General features: G+C 39.4%; 1 long non-coding RNA gene across 1 annotated transcript; it reads left to right on the top strand.

Moving 5' to 3' along the window:
• Positions 1-21237: 21237 nt before the first annotated feature.
• LOC129718463 (uncharacterized) lies at positions 21238-21662 on the top strand. Its single transcript, XR_008726906.1, has 2 exons — positions 21238-21363; positions 21428-21662. It is a non-coding gene; the product is annotated as an uncharacterized LOC129718463 (long non-coding RNA).
• The last annotated feature ends 346 nt before the right edge of the window (positions 21663-22008 follow it).

Genomic DNA, 22008 nt, shown 5'->3' with positions numbered 1-22008 from the left:
CTCTTTAGCTAAGGTGGGTGCTATTGACGGCGATATTTATGAAAGACCAATTGCTTATGATGAATTTTATAGCATTTTGCGTCAGAGAACACTCAACAGTTGGCAATCATCATGGAACTCAGATGAACTGGGACGGTGGCTACATTCCATTTTTCCTAAGGTATCGACGAAAGCATGGTTCAAGGGGTTGGATGTAGGTCGGGACTTCATTCGTGTGATGTCCAGACTTATGTCCAATCACTATACGTTAAACACGCATCTCTTTCGTATAGGGCTTGTAGACAGTAATCACTGCGTTTGTGGCGATGGCTACCATGAAATCGAGCATGTTGTTTGGTCGTGTACCGAATACTGTGGTGTTAGGTCCGAGCTTATAGATTCCCTTCGGGCCCGAGGAAAACAACCGAACGTACCCGTTAGAGACATTCTGGGAAGCGGTGATCTCCAGTACATACACAGCTATACGTGTTCATAAAACACGCTGGTATTAAAATATGAAACTCTTCTATCTATTTGTTAGATTACTATTCCCGCTACACGCTGAAAGAAGATGATACACCAAGCTGGCGACACTCAAACGAAGACTCGGCATCTTTATGTTCACGCAGACACCTCAGTCCAAACTGCTCAAATAGAACATCACTGCTTAGCCATGTACAAATAAATAAATCGTATAACTCAATATAGTTAAAATCAAAATTGTAACTCCCCTCCTCTCACCTTAAATCCCCACTAGCTCGTAGTCGGCCGCGAGAATAAAGAAAAGGCCTCCCTCTTTTCCCTGCTAATTTAGAATTTATAAAAAAAATGTACTTGGCTCAGTTAAACATAAATTGTATCGTGCCGTGTCAAAAAAACTATTTAAAAACTCGAAAACCGCAACCCTTCTTATTGCGAGAATATCGATAAAAGCTGTAAAACTATCGATTTTATTAAATCGTTGACCACTAAGTGTTCTTAGCGCTACCATACTGCGTTTTGCGACATGCTAAAAAACCGTTGAATCTTTTTACACATAAAGCGAAACTAGCTTGGATGTCTGTTATCTGTGTCGGTAGGTAATTCATAATTTGAAATAATTGTCTGCAACTTATGCCAATTTTTCTTTTTCACCAGGACTCGTTGGTTGGATATACGGCGAATACATTCAAAGATCTCCCGTGTCCCGGCGAACAAAGGTGAATTTCTTGAAATAAGCCTTTTTTAAAATAAAATTCATTAAAAAGGCAAAATATAATAACATCAAGTCAATAATGATAATTTTTCCGAAATTCCCTCATTGAAGCTTAAAGTACTCATTTTTTAATCAAAAATGAGTAACTTTTACGCATCGCGCATCAGGTATAATATGGGTAATATTAACTCAATTTTTATAACATTCGGTGGTACTCAAAAATGAGTAAAACAACTTTTACTCAATTTTGAGTACATATGGTTTTAGCGAAACTGAATAGGCTACTTTCAGTTCCTAAAATTATGTTAAAAGAAGGCGACGATAGATTTTGTTGAATTTCTTTCATTTTGCTTGGGCTTTTCATGCGATTGAAATTCTGACAGTAGATAAGAATTTCATTCGCATTCTGTCGAGGAAGCGAAGAAGTTTCTGCCTCAGAAGAGGGCGTCCTTACGTGCGAAAATTTGATGTACTAAATTTGTTTACACTTCCGTGAAGTTGTTGAAGACGGTGCGTGCGTTCATTTGATAAAAAATGACGATATGATTGAAGGTCGGCTACTGCTTCGGCTGGCGTGAGTCTATATTCCTGATGGACTTCAATAAAGAAGCGTTGGAGTTGTTCTGGAGATGTCGGCAGTCCTTCGGATGCGAGAAGCATTCTTATGCTGGTTGGTGTCATTCCTTCTACGCATACAGATGATGATTGATCCTTCATGAATGCGAGATATAGGCGTGTAATATGCATTACTTTTGGGTCGCGGAGTCTAGCCTTCAAAAAGCGCTCGACGCCATTCGACGATTGCTGCGTGAGTTGGACAATTGGTGGACGCATGGGGTCAAGTTCAAATTGGCTGTCTCGCGGTGTTGATTGTATGCTGGCGTTAGTTGCATTTTTTTCTGTCCGATATGGGTTGATGGTTTCGCCTTTTTGGAAATTTATAAATTTTGATGTTATGTCTGCATTCGGCGGCCCAGCAAATTGAACGCGTGCCGCTGCCAGGAGGTCTTTGTCCGAGGGTAGTGGTTGTTTTGGCATTTCAGAAATTTGAGTTTTCTTTCCGTTGCAAACGAAATGGTTTATTCCGTGTTTATAGATGTTGTTACTTATGCTGATAGAGTTTGAGTTTTCCTGCTGACGTTTGCGTTGCTGCATACGTTTACGAGCGGCCTTTTCTGCTTGCTTTTCCTGCATGCGTCTTTTACGCTTTCTGGCGTCATATTCAGTCCAGTCGCGTTTCCATACTTTTTTTATTGCCAATTAGGCGCCAGCCTGATGTGAAATTTGGTATACGGTGTTCTTCTGAGTCCGATTCTGGAAGTGGCAATGAAAGGCGAAATTCTTCAGCCAGACTGGGATGATTGTCTGTTTTTGGTTGGAGTGAATTAGATTCTTTGAGCGCTTTTAATTCAGTAATTAGTTCCTGCGCCGTTGCACTGCATTTTGTTTTCTTATTTTGTATGGCTTCTAATGAGTGTTTCATATTGTCAATTTTTGATTCTATATTAGTGAATGCTTTTTCCAGGTGCTGTTGTATATTCTTTGTATGCTGCCGATTTTGTTTACTATTGTCCGTTATATCCGATATAGAGTCATGGACATGTTCGCCGAACAGCGTCGAAATGCGATTTATGGTTTTTGCCGACGCATTGTTTGTGTTGATATTTACATTTTTAATTACCGTCTTCAATTCAGAAAGCAGTGTATTGATACTGTCCAGTGTGTCGTGCGTTACAGTCAGTTTTGGAAATTGACTGATTATTGAATGACTCAGTTTAATTTGTGATTCAATACTTTCTGTTGAAATTTTACGATGCTGGATGCTTCTGCAGTTGCAGTTGGTCCATGAATTGTTCCTGGCATTCTATGCATAAAGGCAGCATGAATGAACGCAGTAGTTCTTCTTGGTTTCTACGGGTTCCTACGCAGGCAGCGTGGAAGTGTCTTTTGCATATTCCTTCGCATTTCCACAGGAAACGGTTGTCAGTCGAAGTACAGTTGGTTATTCCACACTTTTCCATAGCACCACAGATAACAGACATCCAAGCTAGAACAAAAAACTCCAGAAATCGTGTGTAAGATTTTTTTTCAAATCTTTAATGTTGATTTTATTAAAATTTTATTTGTTTAAATTTTTAATTTTTTTTTGTGGATTTTAATAAAACAAACATATTTATCGTAAATATAAGCTGGGAAGGAATAAAATTGTCGAATGTGTACAAATTACGACTGCTCGAAATTTCTACATTAAAAACCGCAACCCTGCTTATTGCGAGAATATCGATAAAAGCTGTAAAACTATCAATTCTAATTAATCGTTGACTACTAAGTGTTCTTAGCGCCACCATACTGCGTATTGCGACATGCTAAAAAACCGTTGAATCTTTTTACACATGAAGCGAAACTAGCTTGGATGTCTGTTATCTGTGGTCTAACTTAGCTTAATATTCCTCAGGAATTTCATAACATACATTTGTTTGAATAAAGTTTATGGAATTGATTCGTTTCTCGCTTAACCCAAAAATGGCATTTGAATCGTCATAACCAAATAGGACAAATTTTCAAACTCTTTTTTCTCGAAACGTCAATTTTCGAGTTATCTAGTTTTAGCATTGAGGGGACGATATGTGTACACACCCTATATATACACGCTGGATAATGGTGGCTTCTCAAACCACCTGGCGGTGCGATTCTCGTTAAGTTTCTGGTTGTATTCACCCAACGATATCTGAATTGGATTACCGCTGGTGGGGTCCAACTCAGATCGAAGGGGAGCCGAAATAGGTAGGAACTGCAGCTAACCACTACCGCTGCCGCTGATGCCGTTGCTACTCAACGCCACCATTGCCCACTGCCATCGCTGCTACTGTCCGCTGCTGCTGCCTGCCGCTAGTAAACTGATTTGCTTGAGGAGAAGCAGTCTTTTATATAGCCCAACGAGTGTATTCCCGGCTAACTACGTACTCTATTATGTCGTCCTTTCCAGGGAAAGGCAGCAAGCGACCAATCAAAGGTTGACATTTGCGTTTCGACAAGGCTTAACAATTTTCAATAGTACAATAGTTCGAACAATCATTAAATGATTTTTCAATCGATTACTGCAAAAATGACGGAAATCGGTTGAAAATTGACTATGCTTAAAACGTTTGGAATTGGACAATTTTCGTGACGCTCTCGATGATTTCGGTTTTCGAAATTGAATCCCTGCAGTGTTACGTATGTCTTATGTATCTGTTTATACTATTTAAAGAATAGTTATAGTACAAAATTTGGGATTATTAGTTTACCATATCGTGTATAAAATCGAAAAAAAATATGCTCGGGAAAATCGATGTTTTTGAATGGTAATCATACCTAACGCCTAGTTCACCAAATGGTTATTTCTCAGTTTACTATAAACCAGATGGTCAAAACTGAAGCTGATATGGTATGTAAATGGTTATGTGACTTTTTTTATAAATGGTTAAGATACTATACGGGAAACAATTCGTGTATGGTATTTGTTTATGCGGGATCTTTATACACGCTGCTTTATTTCAACTCTAATCTGATTAGGATCTACTCAGTTTGGTATTCTTATGCAAAATGTCAAAAAGTGAGTAATCGAGTACTGGACAATTGAGTAACATGAACCCAAATTTTCATAATTACCATGTTTACTCAGTTTTTAGTTATTATCTATGATGTTCACTCACCCTGAGTATATGTATATGTCAAAAGTTTTCAACAGCAATATTATCGGTTGGCTAGCAGTAAGTATCTGATCTGTCATCAAATCAATAATTTCTTAATCAATTAATAATTTCAGCCCAACATCAGTATTGCAGAGGATTTGAAAACACCTAAAAGATCTCTTCAAAATGAACAACCGCATGTTGTATGTTCTACGATGCCGTTTAAAGCCGGACTTTTATTCGTGATAACAAACGGAAACATTTGTATTGATGTACAGTGCTCAACAATCGATGCAATTTAAATCCTTCGCAGTATTAGGTGACGAATGATGACGGATTTTCTGGCACAAAAATGTAAATCACAGTTCACGGGCACCTGTCAACCGGTTGGGTGCCACATTCAATGAAGACACGGGAATGATTTAGTAAATTTTCTAATGTTTCGATAAAAAATAAATCTGTGTTTTTGATTGTTCTGATTTTATTTTATTTATTGAGTCAGATTTACAAAAACCAGAAATCATTAAATTTCCGTATTTAGGCAAACTGGGTAACTTGTACTCATTTTCGTTAATTTCTGGTTTGCATGAACAAAGTAGATTCTACTCAGTTTTTGACGTATGACGCCCTTACTCAGAAGTGAGTAACCGTAAAAGTACCCTTATTAGGGTACCTCCACTTTTTTCAAAAGTGGGTGACATCTAACTCACTTTAGAGTAACAAAAAATGAGCGTGTACTATTTGAAGAATAGGTTTTGTACAAAATTTTGGATTACACTGTGCTACAGCGATTTAGAACTTCTGAAGTGACCTAGTGTAGGTTGTAGGTCTTTTTTTTTTATAGGGGGGTAGTTTGTAATGATTTATTTATGTACTAAAATATCTATTCAGAATTAGTATTGTGTGTTCTGCCACAAATGGTGACATTTCAACACTATTATATATATTTGTACGCTTTTTAGTATTATTGAACGTTATTAGCTTTCGCAGTTAAGATAATGTAATTGTAGGAAAATTATTAAACCTACTTGTGAAGAAAAAAAAGGAATAAAAGGAGGTTGTAGGTCTTCACACCAAATTTTCATTGCTGGAAACCAGCAAAATTTTGCTGATTTTTGGTGAGCTGTGTTTCCAGCAATCTGTTCAGCAAAATGAAATTAGCTGATTATTCAGTAATGCTCAATTGCATAAAAATGACAGATCGTTTGCTGCATGTTCAGTAAAACAAAATACAAATTGCTGGTTGTCAGCTATGACAATTTGCTGTTCATTCAGCAAATCATAAATCAATTTGCTGGTTAACCAGTTAGTTCAAGGGAACCATGTTTCCCTCAGGCACCAGCTTCTATCCGCCCATCGGATCATAGCCAAATTACTGTTGAACTAGAGATGTATGATTATCATTTCAACCTTTAAGTTCATCTAGCCCAACAGTGACTTAGCTATGGTCCAATATCCGCTATCAGGAGCTTAGAGATGATCCCGTACCAGCTGCACAGCGATTTGGCGCGTTTTACTAATGTCAGCTTGACGTAAAATATTTTGACATATCAATTCTTTCGCTGGATTCCAGCAAACCTTCATTTACTGTTTTCTGTTCAGCAAATAGATTTGCTGTATTTTTGCGAATCACTGAATCGATTACTGATTTTCAGTAAATTTATCAATGAAATACTGGTTTCCAGCAAAAATTAAATTACTGAACGAAATTCAGTAAATTGTAGAACTGAATTACAGAAAACTTTTGAAAAAATACTGTGATTCAGTAAACAAGTGATTTGCTGATACACTTTCAGCAATGTACTTTGCTGAACCATAAAGAGAATTTTTGGTGTGTGTTGAGTGTAACATTCGCTCATACTAGAAATTTTCCAAACACCCCCAAAATCTGAAGTTATGGTCAAAATACGGTTTTTTGGACCTCAGTGCATACAATTTTTTTTAACTCAGTCATTTCTCAACCGATTTTCAATATTGAGGCAGTTATGGAAAGAAGATAAACAGAGCTTTCAAAACTGAGTTTAAATATATTTTTTTAGTTTTTTTCACGCAATTTTTCAATTTAATTTGAAATTTGCCCCCTGTTTTTGTGAGAAAGATACTACAAATACACTAAACTTTTAAAATTATATTCAATGACGAATCGAACAAAAGAGGTCTTGTGAAAATCGGTGAATATTTGAGTGAGTTATACATTTTTTAAGAAAACCAGAATTTTGGCTTCTATCCCACAATTATTTCGCGGTGCTACAAATGGTGAAAAAACACAAGAACTTCTGAAGTGACCTACCGTAGGTTGTAGGTCTTGTTGAGTGTAACATTCGCTCATATTAGAAATTTTCCAAAAACCTCCAAAATCTGAAGTTATGGTCAAAATACGGTTTTTTGGACCTCAGGGCATACATTTTTTTTAACTCAGTCATTTCTCAACCGATTTTTAATATTTAGGCAGTTTTGGAAAGAAGATAAACAGAGCTTTCAAAACATTTACAGGTTTGTACTAATATCACTGAAACATGTTGAGATATTTGAGTTTAAATATAATTTTTGAGACTTTTACATGCTATTTTTTTTGATTAAAAAATGAGTACTTTAAGCTTCAATGAGGGAATTTCGGAAAAATTATCATTATTGACTTGATGTTATTATATTTTGCCTTTTTAATGAATTTTATTTTAAAAAAGGCTTATTTCAAGAAATTTACCTTTGTTCGCCGGGACACGGGAGATCTTTGAATGTATTCGCCGTATATCCAACCAACGAGTCCTGGTGAAAAAGAAAAATTGGCATAAGTTGCAGTCAATTATTTCAAATTATGAATTAGCTACCGACACAGATAACAGACATCCAAGCTAGTTTCGCTTTATGTGTAAAAAGATTCAACGGTTTTTTAGCATGTCGCAATACGCAGTATGGTGGCGCTAAGAACACTTAGTGGTCAACGATTTAACAAAATCGATAGTTTTACAGCTTTTATCGATATTCTCGCAATAAGAAGGGTTGCGGTTTTTGAGTTTTTAAATAGTTTATTTGACACGGCACGATACAATTTATGTTTAACTGAGCCAAGTACATTTTTTTTATAAATTCTAAATTAGCAGGGAAAAGAGGGAGGCCTTTTCTTTATTCTCGCGGCCGACTACGAGCTAGTGGGGATTTAAGGTGAGAGGAGGGGAGTTACAATTTTGATTTTAACTATATTGAGTTATACGATTTATTTATTTGTACATGGCTAAGCAGTGATGTTCTATTTGAGCAGTTTGGACTGAGGTGTCTGCGTGAACATAAAGATGCCGAGTCTTCGTTTGAGTGTCGCCAGCTTGGTGTATCATCTTCTTTCAGCGTGTAGCGGGAATAGTAATCTAACAAATAGATAGAAGAGTTTCATATTTTAATACCAGCGTGTTTTATGAACACGTATAGCTGTGTCATGTACTGGAGATCACCGCTTCCCAGAATGTCTCTAACGGGTACGTTCGGTTGTTTTCCTCGGGCCCGAAGGGAATCTATAAGCTCGGACCTAACACCACAGTATTCGGTACACGACCAAACAACATGCTCGATGTCATGGTAGCCATCGCCACAAACGCAGTGATTACTGTCTACAAGCCCTATACGAAAGAGATGCGTGTTTAACGTATAGTGATTGGACATAAGTCTGGACATCACACGAATGAAGTCCCGACCTACATCCAACCCCTTGAACCATGCTTTCGTCGATACCTTAGGAAAAATGGAATGTAGCCACCGTCCCAGTTCATCTGAGTTCCATGATGATTGCCACCTGTTGAGTGTTCTCTGACGCAAAATGCTATAAAATTCATCATAAGCAATTGGTCTTTCATAAATATCGCCGTCAATAGCACCCACCTTAGCTAAAGAGTCAGCCTTTTCGTTACCCGGAATCGAGCAATGAGAAGGGACCCACGCTAAGGTAACCCGGTAATTTTTATCTGTTAAAGCACTTAAAAACCGCCGTATTTTCCCCAGGAAATACGGGGTGTGCTTCACAGGCTTCATTGATCGCAGAGCCTCAATGGCACTGAGACTATCTGTGAAGATAAAGTAGTGGTCTATGGGTAGGGTTTCGATGATTCCAAGAGAGTACTGAATAGCAGCAAGTTCTGCGACGTACACGGAAGCAGGAGCATCGAGTTTGTAGGAGGCGGTAAAATTTTCGTGGAAAACACGTAAGCCAGTGGACTCATCTAGATTAGATCCGTCAGTGTAAATCCTTTTATCATAACTAACATGTTTAAACTTATTGGAAAAAATCTTAGGGATCTCTTGGGGTCGCAATTGATCCGGGATACCAGAAATGTCTTGTTTCATGGTGGTGTCGAAGAATATAGCATTATTAGAAGTATCTAAAAGTGCGACATTGAAGGAATCGTATGAAGAAGGATTAATATCTTGAGCCATATAGTCAAAATATAAAGTCATAAATCTCGATTGAGATTGAAGGTCGACCAACCTCTCGAAATTTTCAATTACTAATGGGTTCATAACTGTGCATCGAATTAGCAACCGGTAAGAGAGATTCCAAAAACGATGTTTCATCGGAAGAATACCCGCTAACACTTCAAGACTCATCGTATGGGTCGACTGCATGCAACCCAAGGCAATACGCAAACAACGATATTGTATTCTCTCTAATTTTATAATGTGCGTGTTCGCGGCGGAGCGAAAGCAGAAACAGCCGTACTCAAGAACTGACAATATCGTTGTTTGGTATAACCTTAGAAGGTCTCCTGGGTGAGCACCCCACCAAGTTCCGGTAATCGTACGAAGAAAATTAATCCTCTGTTGGCATTTTTGTGTCAGATACCTAATATGACAAGCCCAGGTGCATTTAGAGTCGAACCAGACCCCGAGATATTTAGCGACTAAAACCTGAGAGATCGTTTTACCCGTTAGTAGGAGCTGCAGCTGAGCTGGGTTATGCTTCCTAGAAAAAACGACCAGCTCAGTTTTCTCCGGACAGAATTCGATACCCAGCTTAAGAGCCCATTCAGACAAATTGTCTAAGGTATCTTGCAATGGTCCTTGCAGATCTCTAGCCTCGCCACCAGTAATGGATACAACGCTATCGTCTGCAAGTTGCCTTAGCGTGCATGAATTTGCAAGACATTCATCGATGTCATTGACGTAAAAATTATATAAGAGAGGACTTAAACATGAGCCCTGGGGGAGGCCCATGTAACTAATTCGGAAAGTAGTCGAATCGCCATGTGAGAAATACATATGCTTTTCTGACAACAAATTGAGCAAAAAGTTATTCAAATTTGGTGAAAGTCCCTGCGAATGAAGTTTCGCGCTTAAAACTTCTACAGAGACAGAGTCAAAAGCCCCCTTAATATCCATGAACGCAGAAGCCATTTGCTCTTTTCGAGCAAAGGCTAGTTGAATTTCAGTAGAAAGCAACGCTAGGCAATCGTTCGTCCCTTTGCCCCGGCGAAAGCCAAATTGAGTATCTGAAAGTAACCCGTTTGTTTCGACCCATTTGTCTAACCGTAAGAGGATCATTTTCTCCATTAATTTCCGGAGGCAAGAGAGCATCGCAATCGGCCTATATGAATTGTGATCAAAGGCAGGTTTCCCGGGTTTCCGAATAGCAATGACTTTTACCTCCCTCCAGTCATGCGGAACAATATTTAGCTCAAGAAACTTGTTGAACAAATTCAACAAGCGTCTTTTTGCAGAGTTGGGTAGATTCTTCAACAGGTTGAATTTTATTCTATCTAACCCTGGAGCCTTATTGTTGCACGACAGGAGAGCCATTGAAAATTCCAACATCGAAAATGGAGGCTCTTCCGTAGTTACTAATAACGCGTCGCGAAAGGTTTTCTGTTCCGGTACAGAGTCCGGACAGACCTTTTTGGCAAAATCGAGTATCCAGCGATCTGAATACTCCTCGCTTTCATTCGAAACGTCACGGTTCCGCATGCGCCTGGCGATATCCCAAAGAGTGCTCATCGCTGTTTCCCTGGACAACGCGTTTACGAACCGCCGCCAGTACCCGCGTTTTTTCGCCTTTACTAAGCTCTTCATCTGCCTGCCCAGTGCCTCGTACTTTCGAAGCAGGTTGACAGTGCCGTACTCCCGGTAGTCCTTATACGCCGCGGACCTTCGCGCGTACAGCTCAGAGCACTCTTTGTCCCACCATTTGTTGGGAGGGCGCTGTCTAATCGTTACCCCGGGTATCGGTTTCGTCTGAGCTTGAGTCGCGGCGTCGATTATCAAGCCAGCTAAGAACGCGTGTTCTTCCTCCGGAGGAAGTTCCTCGTGAGTCTCGATAGATTGCGCTATAATAGACTCATAACACTTCCAATCAATATTACGTGTAAGGTCGTAGGAAATATTGATTGGGCTCGGGGGAGTTGAACCATTAGCAATTGATATAACGATTGGAAGATGATCACTACCGTGGGGATCGTTGTTTACTTTCCACCGGCAATCTAACGCTAATGATGTCGAGCAAAGGGATAGGTCAAGCACGCTTTCACGTGCTGGAGGATTAGGTACACGTGTCGCTTCCCCAGTATTCAAAACTGTCATATTGAAGTCGTCGATCAAGTTACAGATTAAAGAAGATCGGTTGTCGTCGTACAGCGACCCCCATAGCGAACAGTGAGAATTAAAATCTCCCAATATCAAAAAAGGCGTGGGAAGCAACTCTGCTATATCAGTGAGATGCTTCTGTTCAATCCGCGCGGATGGAGGCATATATAACGAAACAAGGCATAGGTCTTTTCCATTAATATTCGTTTAAGTGGCAACGACTTCAATATTCGAGATCGCGGGGAGGTCGATTCGGAAGAAGGAATAGCACTTTTTAATCCCTAAAAGTACCCCTCCACCGTGTGAGTCTCGATCTCGACGAATAATGTTAAAATCGTGGAAATTGAGTTGATCGTTTGAATTGAGAAAAGTTTCACAGAGCGCAAATGCGTCACAATTGTATGTATTTATTAAATGAGAAAATAGATCGAATTTGGGGATGATACTTCTGCAATTCCACTGTAATACAGTGATAAAATTCCTAACCTCTTTCGCCGTATTAGTCATCGAAAGATATGATAGCTGAAATGAGGGGCCAAGTTGCTGCTAGTTGCATCAAAAAGGTTTTCACTGTAGGAAGAAGGGCAAGAAGAATATTTTGTAGGGGATCTGGTATGTTGAATGTTTTAAATATCCAGTCCACAATATCAGAAAATTTTATGAACCCTGTTTCTTTTTTATCTTCTGATCGAGAAATGGGTGCACGAGGGGTTTTTGGTGCCCCAGGAAGCGGTGGGTACTCCTGGTTTGATTTAAAATTAAAACCGGGAGGTACTTGCTTCGGTTTTTCTTCACCGCTTCCTTTTTGTGTTGGCTTATTGGTCATTCCGCTAGGGGTTATCTTGCGACCTTTGCGAGAAAGATTAGGAGAGTTGATCATTCTCCTCTTCCTAGATCCTTCTGGCATGGCATAAGAACACCCTTCGACGGGATCGTCAGATGTACCCTCATCGGTTGGCAAAAAGGAAAAGATGTTTCCTGTCGAGGGTGGCTCAGCACTCTTCAGCATTTCTACGAAAGAGCGCTTTGATCGTTCCTTGAGGGAACGCTTTATGTTTTCCTCGCGCTGTTTGTACGCGGGACACGCCGAAAGGTCATGCCGAGTTCCCTCGCAGTAAAGACACTTTTCAGTATCCTCACTGCAAGCGGTCTCAGCATGATTGCCTCCGCACTTGCTGCAGCGTGCCTTGTTGCAGCAGTAGGTGGCTGTATGACCTAACTGCTTGCAGTTTTGGCAATGCATGACCCGCGGTACGAACAGGCGTACAGGCAGACGAACCCTGTCCAAAGAGATGTAGTTCGGCAGTGCGGATCCGGCGAATGTTACACGGAAGGAATCCGAAGGGAAGAATTTCTTCTTCCCTTCTTCGATGGATACTGAATGCAATTGCTTGACATCCAGTATCTTTACATCTTGAATCAGGGGGTTCTTGAAGCAGCCAACCCCGTGACGCAAAATGTCATCGACCGTGAGGCTTCCTTCGGTAACCACACCGTCGATCTCCACGTCCTTGGCAGGGATGTACACGCGGTACTCTCTCGTGAAGAGCTCCTAGCTAGCAATTGCGTTTGCTTGCTTCAAGCTACTCACAACAACTCGCAGTTTGTTCGGTCTAACCTTTGTAATTTCGGTTACGTCCGAAAACTGTTTTGCCAGGTCCTTGCCGATTTGAATTATATTTAGAGGCTTCTTTATGGGCCTGAAGTAAACTACGAACGGACCTTTCGAAGCATCTGGGTAAGCTTTCACCCGTGTTGCCGGTACCCTTGGTACGGGGCTAGGTAGCGGGGAAGGTAGAGGGGAATTGATGGGGGAGATCTCAATCTCTTCCCCAGTTGTTTCCACATCCAGGAATAGTTGCACCTGCATGTCGTCCATTTTGCGGGAGCGTTACGCTCTACCGCACACAAACGATAAATATTCGAATGTGGGGGGGGGGGGTCAAGTAGTTGCTATCAAATTTTAAAAACAATTTTTCAAACTACAATGGATCAAAATAAAAAAAAGGCAGTAATACTAATACTAATAACAATAGTAATAATAATAATAATAATAATAACAATAATAATAGTAATAATAATAATAATAATAATAATAATAATAATAATAATAATAATAATAATAATAATAACAATAATAATAATAATAATAATACTATTTATAATAATGATAAAAATTCTAAAGTGAATACTTCACCGAACGTCTAAGTCACGACCTCACGGCTGATAGTAGGATTAATCGAGCGTCTCCGCAGAACAAACAATGACGATCCAGCTTCGTGTTGTGACACAGTGGCCGTATCCTACACGCGACCTTGTAGATGCCACTTGTAGTTGACTTCCACTCGCTCGATCGTATGGTGGTCTGTGCTGCTAGCGGGGTAACAGCGGTGCGGGAGAATTATTCTTGCTGATATATCAGCTGCCTATCGGATCACTGGCGGGGTAGCCTGCCCCTACCAGTGTGCAGAAGATGTTTCTGCCGATAAACTGCCGGCTATTGTTATCGCGCAGCACAAGAACTAATCGACAAAAAAACACCCGTACGATAACTCGTGTATTGTTATTTTGCGAACTCAAACGGAGATGAACAATTTGCGTCTAATCGAGACGAAAGCAAAACAACGAATGCGGTTGCGGTTTTTAATGTAGAAATTTCGTGATGTTATCAGTGTTATATCATTGCAAAAACAGCGACTCTATAACCTGTGATATTGTGGCGCCAGCACTAAATTAAAGTTCGGAAGTCGGACTTCCGACTTCCGAACTTTCTTCCGACTTTACAAACACATAGAATAAATGCGTGTTCACGGTGTTCACACAACATTAACTGCGGGAATGATTTCAATGTATTTGTTTTTGTAAGCCGTAGTGACTTCCGACTTCCGAACTTTCTTCCGACTTTACAAACACATAGAATAAATGCGTGTTCACGGTGTTCACACAACATTAACTGCGGGAATGATTTCAATGTATTTGTTTTTGTAAGCCGTAGTGACAGCGCAGTGGCGGCTGAGATGGTTGCAGTGTTGCGAGAACAACAAAAATAAACATCGGAAGTGAGCCTGACTGCCAGATCATCAGCGACGATTTGATCATTTTTATTTAAATGCACAATAATGTTCATGCGTCTGGCAGCTTTGACTGTAATCCAGCGCTGCCATCACTAAACTGGTTAGAGTCGCAAGTTGCAGAAAGATGTCGTTAGCATTCCAAACGAGTAAAAGTTTGAAATCTTACACACGATTTCTGGAGTTTTTTGTTCTAGCTTGGATGTCTGTTATCTGTGCTACCGATAAAAACTAATTTCAAACATTTCTGTTTCTTCCTTTTTTCAGACGGTTTGCTTGGTTTGCTGTTTGCTTTTAATTGCAAAAAAATAACAAAAACAACACGCAAGCACCAGTTACCCAATTTTGAGGAAATTTGCCGCCATGATCAATTTAATTCTACTCATATTTTGACGTCCTCGAACAACTGAAAAAAATGATTAAAATTCAACTCACCCGCTGAGAAGCACAGAGTGAGCGTGTGAGAGGGAGAAACGTGTGACTGTGTGAGTGTCAAAATGAACCAGAATGACTGTCATTGACTGTCAATTTGAACCAAGGGAAAAAAGCATTTTTTTGTTATGAGTATTGTTATAACTGAGAGGTAAACAATATTTATCGCCAACGGTTTTTGTATTCATTGTCGTTTTACAAAATATTTTGGTTTATTTTCACGTAAAATAATAATTTCATAAGCTTTCAGCATTGATCAGTTTAGCGTACTTCGATTATTAAACTTGCGCTTTTCTGGATTTAACGCTTTGGTTACAATTTCGAACACACTTCATCACGGTCGAATGTTGATTCTCGTTACGCAAAACAGTGAGATGCAGGATTGTAAAATTTTTGCAACTGCACGAAACCCCGAAAAATCTGGCTCACAGGTTATGCGCTCGCACACATTTTTAGAAAATTTGCGTGCGCAAATATATATAAACTCAAAATTCTGAAGAGACTTTTATACAACAGCAAATTTTTTTTTTTTTGTAAGATTTGGACCACTGCGACCATTATTTTGATCTTTTGTGGTATACCTCTTCTTTAGTCTAGGTACTCGTGGCAGACATATCACTATTGATGGAAGTGATCGTCGTTGTCCTATCGCACCCTTTCTCCCAATTAGGCACTGTATTTCGTATGAAATGTATTACCTCATTAGGATTCGCAGACCAGACCTCAAAGGCTCCAAAGTTCCTTTTCCAAAGGCTCTTATTCTGCGCTGTATTAGTGCACTGCAGTGGCAGAGCAAATGTTCTGCGGTTTCACATTCGAACCCGCAGAGACGACAAATTTCGTCATCTGACTGACCAATTTGTTTCAGGTGATGCTTACTTGGACAGTGTCCTGTAAACAGTCCGGTAATTGTCCTTAGTCCCTTTTTATTTAAACTAAGCAATTGCTGGCTTCTCTTGACGCTTGGTTTTATAAAGCGTTTAGACTGGCGTAGCCCTACTGAGCATCTCCAGTTCTCTTGTATTGTCCTATGTTCCCAGGTTTTCAATTCTGCTTTCAAGGCGCTTGATGACACCCCACAGAACGGTTCTGGGCCAATGAAATCGGTACATGACCCCTGTCTAGCTAACGTATCGGCTTTTTCATTGCCTTCCACTCCGCAGTGACCAGGAACCCAGTATAAACATACTTGGTTCCTTTCTGCCAGTTGTTTCAGTGAAAGGATGCACTCCCATACTAGCTTAGAGGTACATGTGAAGGCTTTTAGTGCTTTAAGTGCTGCTTGGCTATCAGAAAAAATGCATATGTTAGCATGCCTGTATTTCCTAGCCAAACAGACTTGTGCACATTCATAAATTGCAAATATTTCGGCCTGGAACACTGTAGGCCAACGGCCCATTGGTATCGAGATACTTATCCCAGGACCATTTATACCTGCTCCGGTTGAATCATTCATTTTTGAGCCATCTGTGTAAAAGACGACAGAGCCTTGTCGGATGTTTGGGCCACCTTGTTCCCAAACTTCCCGTTCGGTCTCTATGATTTTGAAAGGTATTTCGAAGTTTGCTTCTGTATTCATCCAATCTTCGATACCTGGTATATGTTTGCTCAGCTGAAAATGTTTGAGGATTGCCAGCTGGCCTGTCTGATCTCCATCAGGTACTTTTTTAAGGCGTGTTAGTCTCAATGCACTTTTTTCCGCCTCTAGTTGTACTACCTGGTGGAGTGGTAATAGATGCAGAATTGCATCTAAGGCTTTCGACGGAGCACTTTTCATTACTCCTGTAATTGCATTACAAATTAGCCTTTGCAACTTGCCAAGCTTGTTCTGCGTTGACCTTTCTTTTGTTTTAGGCCACCACACTAGCGAGGCATACGTTATTCTTGGTCTTATTATTGCCTGGTACAACCAATAGATCATACTTGGCCTTAGACCCCATGTTCTGCCAATAGCTTTGCTACATGCCCAGAGGGCACTCGTAGCTTTACCGATGACATATTCAATATGTGCATTCCAGCTGAGTTTCTGATCTAAAACTACTCCAAGATGTTTAGTCTCAGTGGAAAGCTGCAGTGTAGTCTCGCCCAGCTTCAGGCTCTCCAAGTTGTACCTTCTTTTCCGGGTGAAGGGAATGATGGTTGTTTTAGAGGGGTTAATGGTCAGCTCCTCTTCAACAGCAAATTGAAAAAACACAGACTCAAAAAAATTGTGTTTTACGGACAAATATGCATATTCAGTATTCCTGATATTACTTAAAACTTCGTTTGAGTCATGCATGCGTTACAGCAAGAAGATAGTTACACGCTATAAAAAAACAACGCATTTGCATATAAGATTATATAATCCCTAGATAAGTAATGTCGCTGGCGTCGCTGGATTTTTACAGGTTATTTATAGGAGTTGATCTGTTTGGGAACGTAACATCAAACGTCGTTATACTGAACGGAGTCGTCGAGTCCTTATTAGAGAATTTATTGTTCAGAAATATCAGACGGGTGAAATTAAAAAAGTCATATGAAATACTCGATGCACTAATAAGGCTGATACAAATTTTAAATTCTTTTTATGTCCAAGGTTATCAAAGTTAGCAGAGGGGTGGCAAAAAATAAATAACACCGAGACGAAAAAAAAAGAAATATCTTTGATCAAAGTTTGTGTGCAAGTTATGACGTTTGTAACTTGCACTCAAATAAATGTTGTAAAATAACACTTTATTATTATTTTTATTAATTTCGCTTGCCTTTCGATGACACTCTCGCTGTCACCTGACTTGTTTGTTGCTAAATTAAGCATTTATGCTGTCGGAAAACCAATGAAATGAACAAAACGGTTTGAGCTTGTTTTTCTTCCCCTTGCAATATTAAAGATTTTTGAAGGGAGGGGGGATGGGTGACATAAAATGAAAATAAAACTTGTAACGGCCTAATTCACATTAAATAATATGATTCGCTATGCACGCTTGTAAAAAAATATCATCAATGAAAAATTTTGCATTTATATTTTCAGTGATAGTAGTCGATAATTTTCAACATGAATTCAAGCGCATATGTGAAAGAAAATCATCCATGTCAGCTCCATCAACCCATTCCCGGCGGGTGATGCCGTATACGGTTAAATGAAGCTACCTAATTATGAGTACGAAAACTACCAGTTTTTGAGTTCGCCTAAGCGAAGCTCGATTTTGAATAACTTTAATTGAGTGAAATTGGTAGAAAAAACTCACATGATGGATAATTACAGAAACTTATTTTTGAATGAAATATTCTAGGTTGTATTAATTATGAAATTGGTAATTTCCTTCTATCCCTTCCATCAATAATTTTCGCGGCTCGAGGGGTTTTGTTTTACCGAATTTTGCCTAATTGCCAGCGCTGTCAAGAAAGAGACAGTTGTGCACAGTGTTTTTTTTTCTACGAGTGTTGAAAAATCGGTTTTTTGTGCAAAAAGGTTTGCAGTAGTATCACATACATAAGACATACGTAACACTCAGGAAGAAATCTTCCAAAAAAGTTGGTACAAAATGAACTACTCGAAAGTACCAACCTCTGTAAAAAAAAACCTCTGTTTAAGTTGTCTTTGAAGGCAGTGTGCCTGCGCAGCCCTGCATTTGTCTCGTTCCTACTCGAAAAATGCTGCATTGATTTTGTAAATAATTTTCTGACAGATCCTTATGGGATTTTCTTTGGGGCTCGATAAGGCCGAGAAAAAGAAAATTCATTTTGTTCATTATTTATCGAGCAGTTTGACAAGGCGAGGTACGGAGTACTATGGGGCAATGTGTACCAGAAAAAAACGCCAGTGTTACGTATGTCTTATGTATGTGGTAGTATTTTGATCGCTTTTATTATATTCAAAGTGAATGTAGAATCTTCATCGGTTAGCGAAAGGTAAGGTTTGAGATTTTTAATTTTTCATATATATTTTAATTTTTCATATATATATTTTAATTTTCCATATATAATAAATGCTGTTACTTGTAGACCTCCTTTCGAGAGCATAACTAACCGCACAGCAGGTGATAACGCCTGCGGGGACAACAAACCGGAGAATGAACCAGAGTGGCACGGGCCGGAATTTAGTTTTCTGGAAATCTAGAGCGTCGAAGATCCCACCAAGAAAACTAACGGCCGCACCTCGAAATCGATTGTGTGATAAGTAACTTTCGGTGGTTGAAGGGAAAATAAACAATGAAGTATTTCCTTTAGTGTTATGAGTTTTATTTATATAAAAAACCGAAATTTTCAATTTTTCACTGCAGGATTTCTCAATGCTTAATTTGAGTAGTTTGAGCTTAATTATGGGTAGTTTTTCGATCGTTGAGTAATTTTTACCCAATTTGCAGTTCATGCCAGGTTCCTTACTTTTGGGTACTCAGTACTATCGAATTGACTAAAAAGAACTTAATTTTGGGTGGAATTTTTTTTTGTGGAAATATGTCAAGCTACTTAGTTTTGGGTGAAGTTTACTCACTGATATGTTAAAACTACCCACTTTGCATTATCATTGATCTGTAAAACAAACTAGTTGTGGGTTAAATTGACGAACTTAATCGTTAAAACTACCTGTTTTTGTTAATAATCATGAACTGAAACATCCTGATATGCGTTGAAACCAGTCATTTTTGTATCTGTTATATCTCATATGCTACCAATTTTTAGGTATATTTCGTTATCCAATTATAAGTATGATCATATAACTCAAAAGTAGGTACAGTCTTTCTACTCAGCTCTTGAGTTTGTGCGCTTTAAGGGGATTTTGAGTGATTTCTACTTATGTATAGGTTTTTCCCGGTAAGCGTGTATGGCATCACCTGACATCTGAACTTGGATTACAACTTTACAATTAAACTTGATATTTTGAACGATTAAACTATTAAATGCGGTTTGAGAACAGATCATTCTAAAATACGCAACCTAGTTTGTATTAATTGAACGCGTAGTTGCTGAATAACAAGAGTTCGAAGGTCATTTTTCGAGGTAAAATCTGATTACTCTCCGCCGGGAATGGGTTAGTGAAATCATACACAAACATGAACTGTTTTACGATTCAGTTTCACACCGTTTCACTTTCGATGTGCTCGTCCATAATTTTTCCCATAGTTAATAACAATCATTTTAACTGTTCAGTGTGGGGACGGGCATGAGATCCAATTATGTAGTTCAGGTGTAAATATATTCCTAAAGAGTTTAAGTTGGGTATAATACTTTTCTTGAAATCATGCGGCGAAGACGCATAATCGAGGGCAAGGAAACAAGGCGGCACTAAGCCGCCGTGGTTTCCGCAGTCCGAGCCGGCCGCCGACCCGCCGTCGGAAGCGGCGGCCTCTCGCACCCAAACGACTGATCTACTGGTTTGCTAGGTCTACTCAAACAGAGTTTTCTTCCCTTAGTTAAGTCCGAACGAGCGGTAGCGAGTAAGGACAGCATTCGCTCGAACAGCGAGTCGGCCGAAGGCCGCGAGTGTATTGCTTTCCAAATGTCACTTTAAAACGAAATACATGTTATTGAAAGAGGTCTGTGATGATGATGACGATAATAAAATATTTCGCATGTCTTCCCCTAAGCCTTGTGTCCATTCGGCCTTGTATCCATTCGGCCATGTATCCATTCGGCCTCGCATCCATTCGGCCTCGCGTCCATTCGGCCCCGCGTCCATTCGGCCTCGTGTCCATTCGGCCTCGCGTCCATTCGGCCTCGCGTCCATTCGGCCTCGCGTCCATTCGGCCTCGCGTCCATTCGGCCTCGCGTCCATTCGGCCTCGCATCCATTCGGCCTCGCGTCCATATGCCTCGTGTCTGTATGCCTGCCGTCCATTATGCCTAGGGTACTATGCCTCGCGTCCGTATGCCTCGCGTCTGTATGCTTAACGGGGTGTCATCGTTCAGTGTTACCCTTATTTATTTGAACTGCGCAAGCAAAGGGTGATAATCAGTTCTAAAGCCTGTATTACACTCTTTGACCGAGCGTCAAATATTTGTCACTTTTTGACTTATCTTATATTTGACATAATTATTTGACATAATCTTATATTTGCATGTTATCTGTTTTGAGTGTAGTATTCGTTTCTCCCTCTCCACGGTTAAATGAAGCTACCTAATTATGAGTACGAAAACTACCAATTTTTGAGTTCGCCTAAGCGAACTGCGATTTTGAGTAACTTTGATTAAGTGAAATTTGTAGAAAAAACTCATATGATGGATCAATGCACCATATCTATGTTTGAATGAAATGTTTTGAATTTTCGCTGCTCGAGAGGTTATTGTTTACCTAATTTTGGATGAAAATTTTTAACCTGCCAGTGCTGTCAAGAAAGAAACAGTTGTGAAATCAACAGTGTTTTTTTCTACGAGTGCTTAAAACTCGGGTTTCTAGTGAAAGAAGGTTTGGAGTTGTATTTTGTTTGCTTTGAAATATTCAAAATGAATAAAATATCCTCATCGATTAGCGAAAGGTAAGGTTTGTGATTTTCAAATGCAAAATTCTCCATAGTCTAATAAAAATCCTGTTTCTTGTAGACTTCCTTCCGAAAGCAAAACCACCCGCACAGAAAGTGGTATCGCCTGCGGGGCCACTGAACCAGAGAATGAACTACTGGTGTGCGCCAGAGTGGCACGGGCCAGATTTTGGTTTTCCGGAAATTTACAGCGTTGAAGGTCCCACCAAGAAAACGAACGGACACACCTCAAGATCGATTGTGTGATAAGCAACTTTCGGTTGTTGGAGGGAATATAAACAATGTTATAAACATTATCTTTAGTGTTTTGAGTTTTATTTGTATTAAAAAACCAAAATTTTCAATTTCTGTTGCAGGAATTCTCAATGCTTATAGTGAATAGTTTGAGCTTAATTTTGGGTAGTTTTATCGATCGTTGAGTAATTTTTACCCAATTTGTAGTTCATACCAGATTACTTACTTTTGGGTACTCAATACTATAGGATTGAGTAAAAAGAACTTTATTTTAGGTTGAAATTACTTATTTTTGTAGAAATATGTCATTAGAAGCTACTTAGTTTAGGGTGAAGTTAACTCACTGATATGTTAAAACTACCCACTTGGCATTACCAATGATCTGTAAAACAAATTAGTTATGGGTTG

Source organism: Wyeomyia smithii, chromosome 1 (assembly GCF_029784165.1).
Source record: "Wyeomyia smithii strain HCP4-BCI-WySm-NY-G18 chromosome 1, ASM2978416v1, whole genome shotgun sequence".
Taxonomy (NCBI): Eukaryota; Metazoa; Arthropoda; class Insecta; order Diptera; family Culicidae; genus Wyeomyia; species Wyeomyia smithii.
This window is presented reverse-complemented; position numbering and strand designations above follow the sequence as displayed.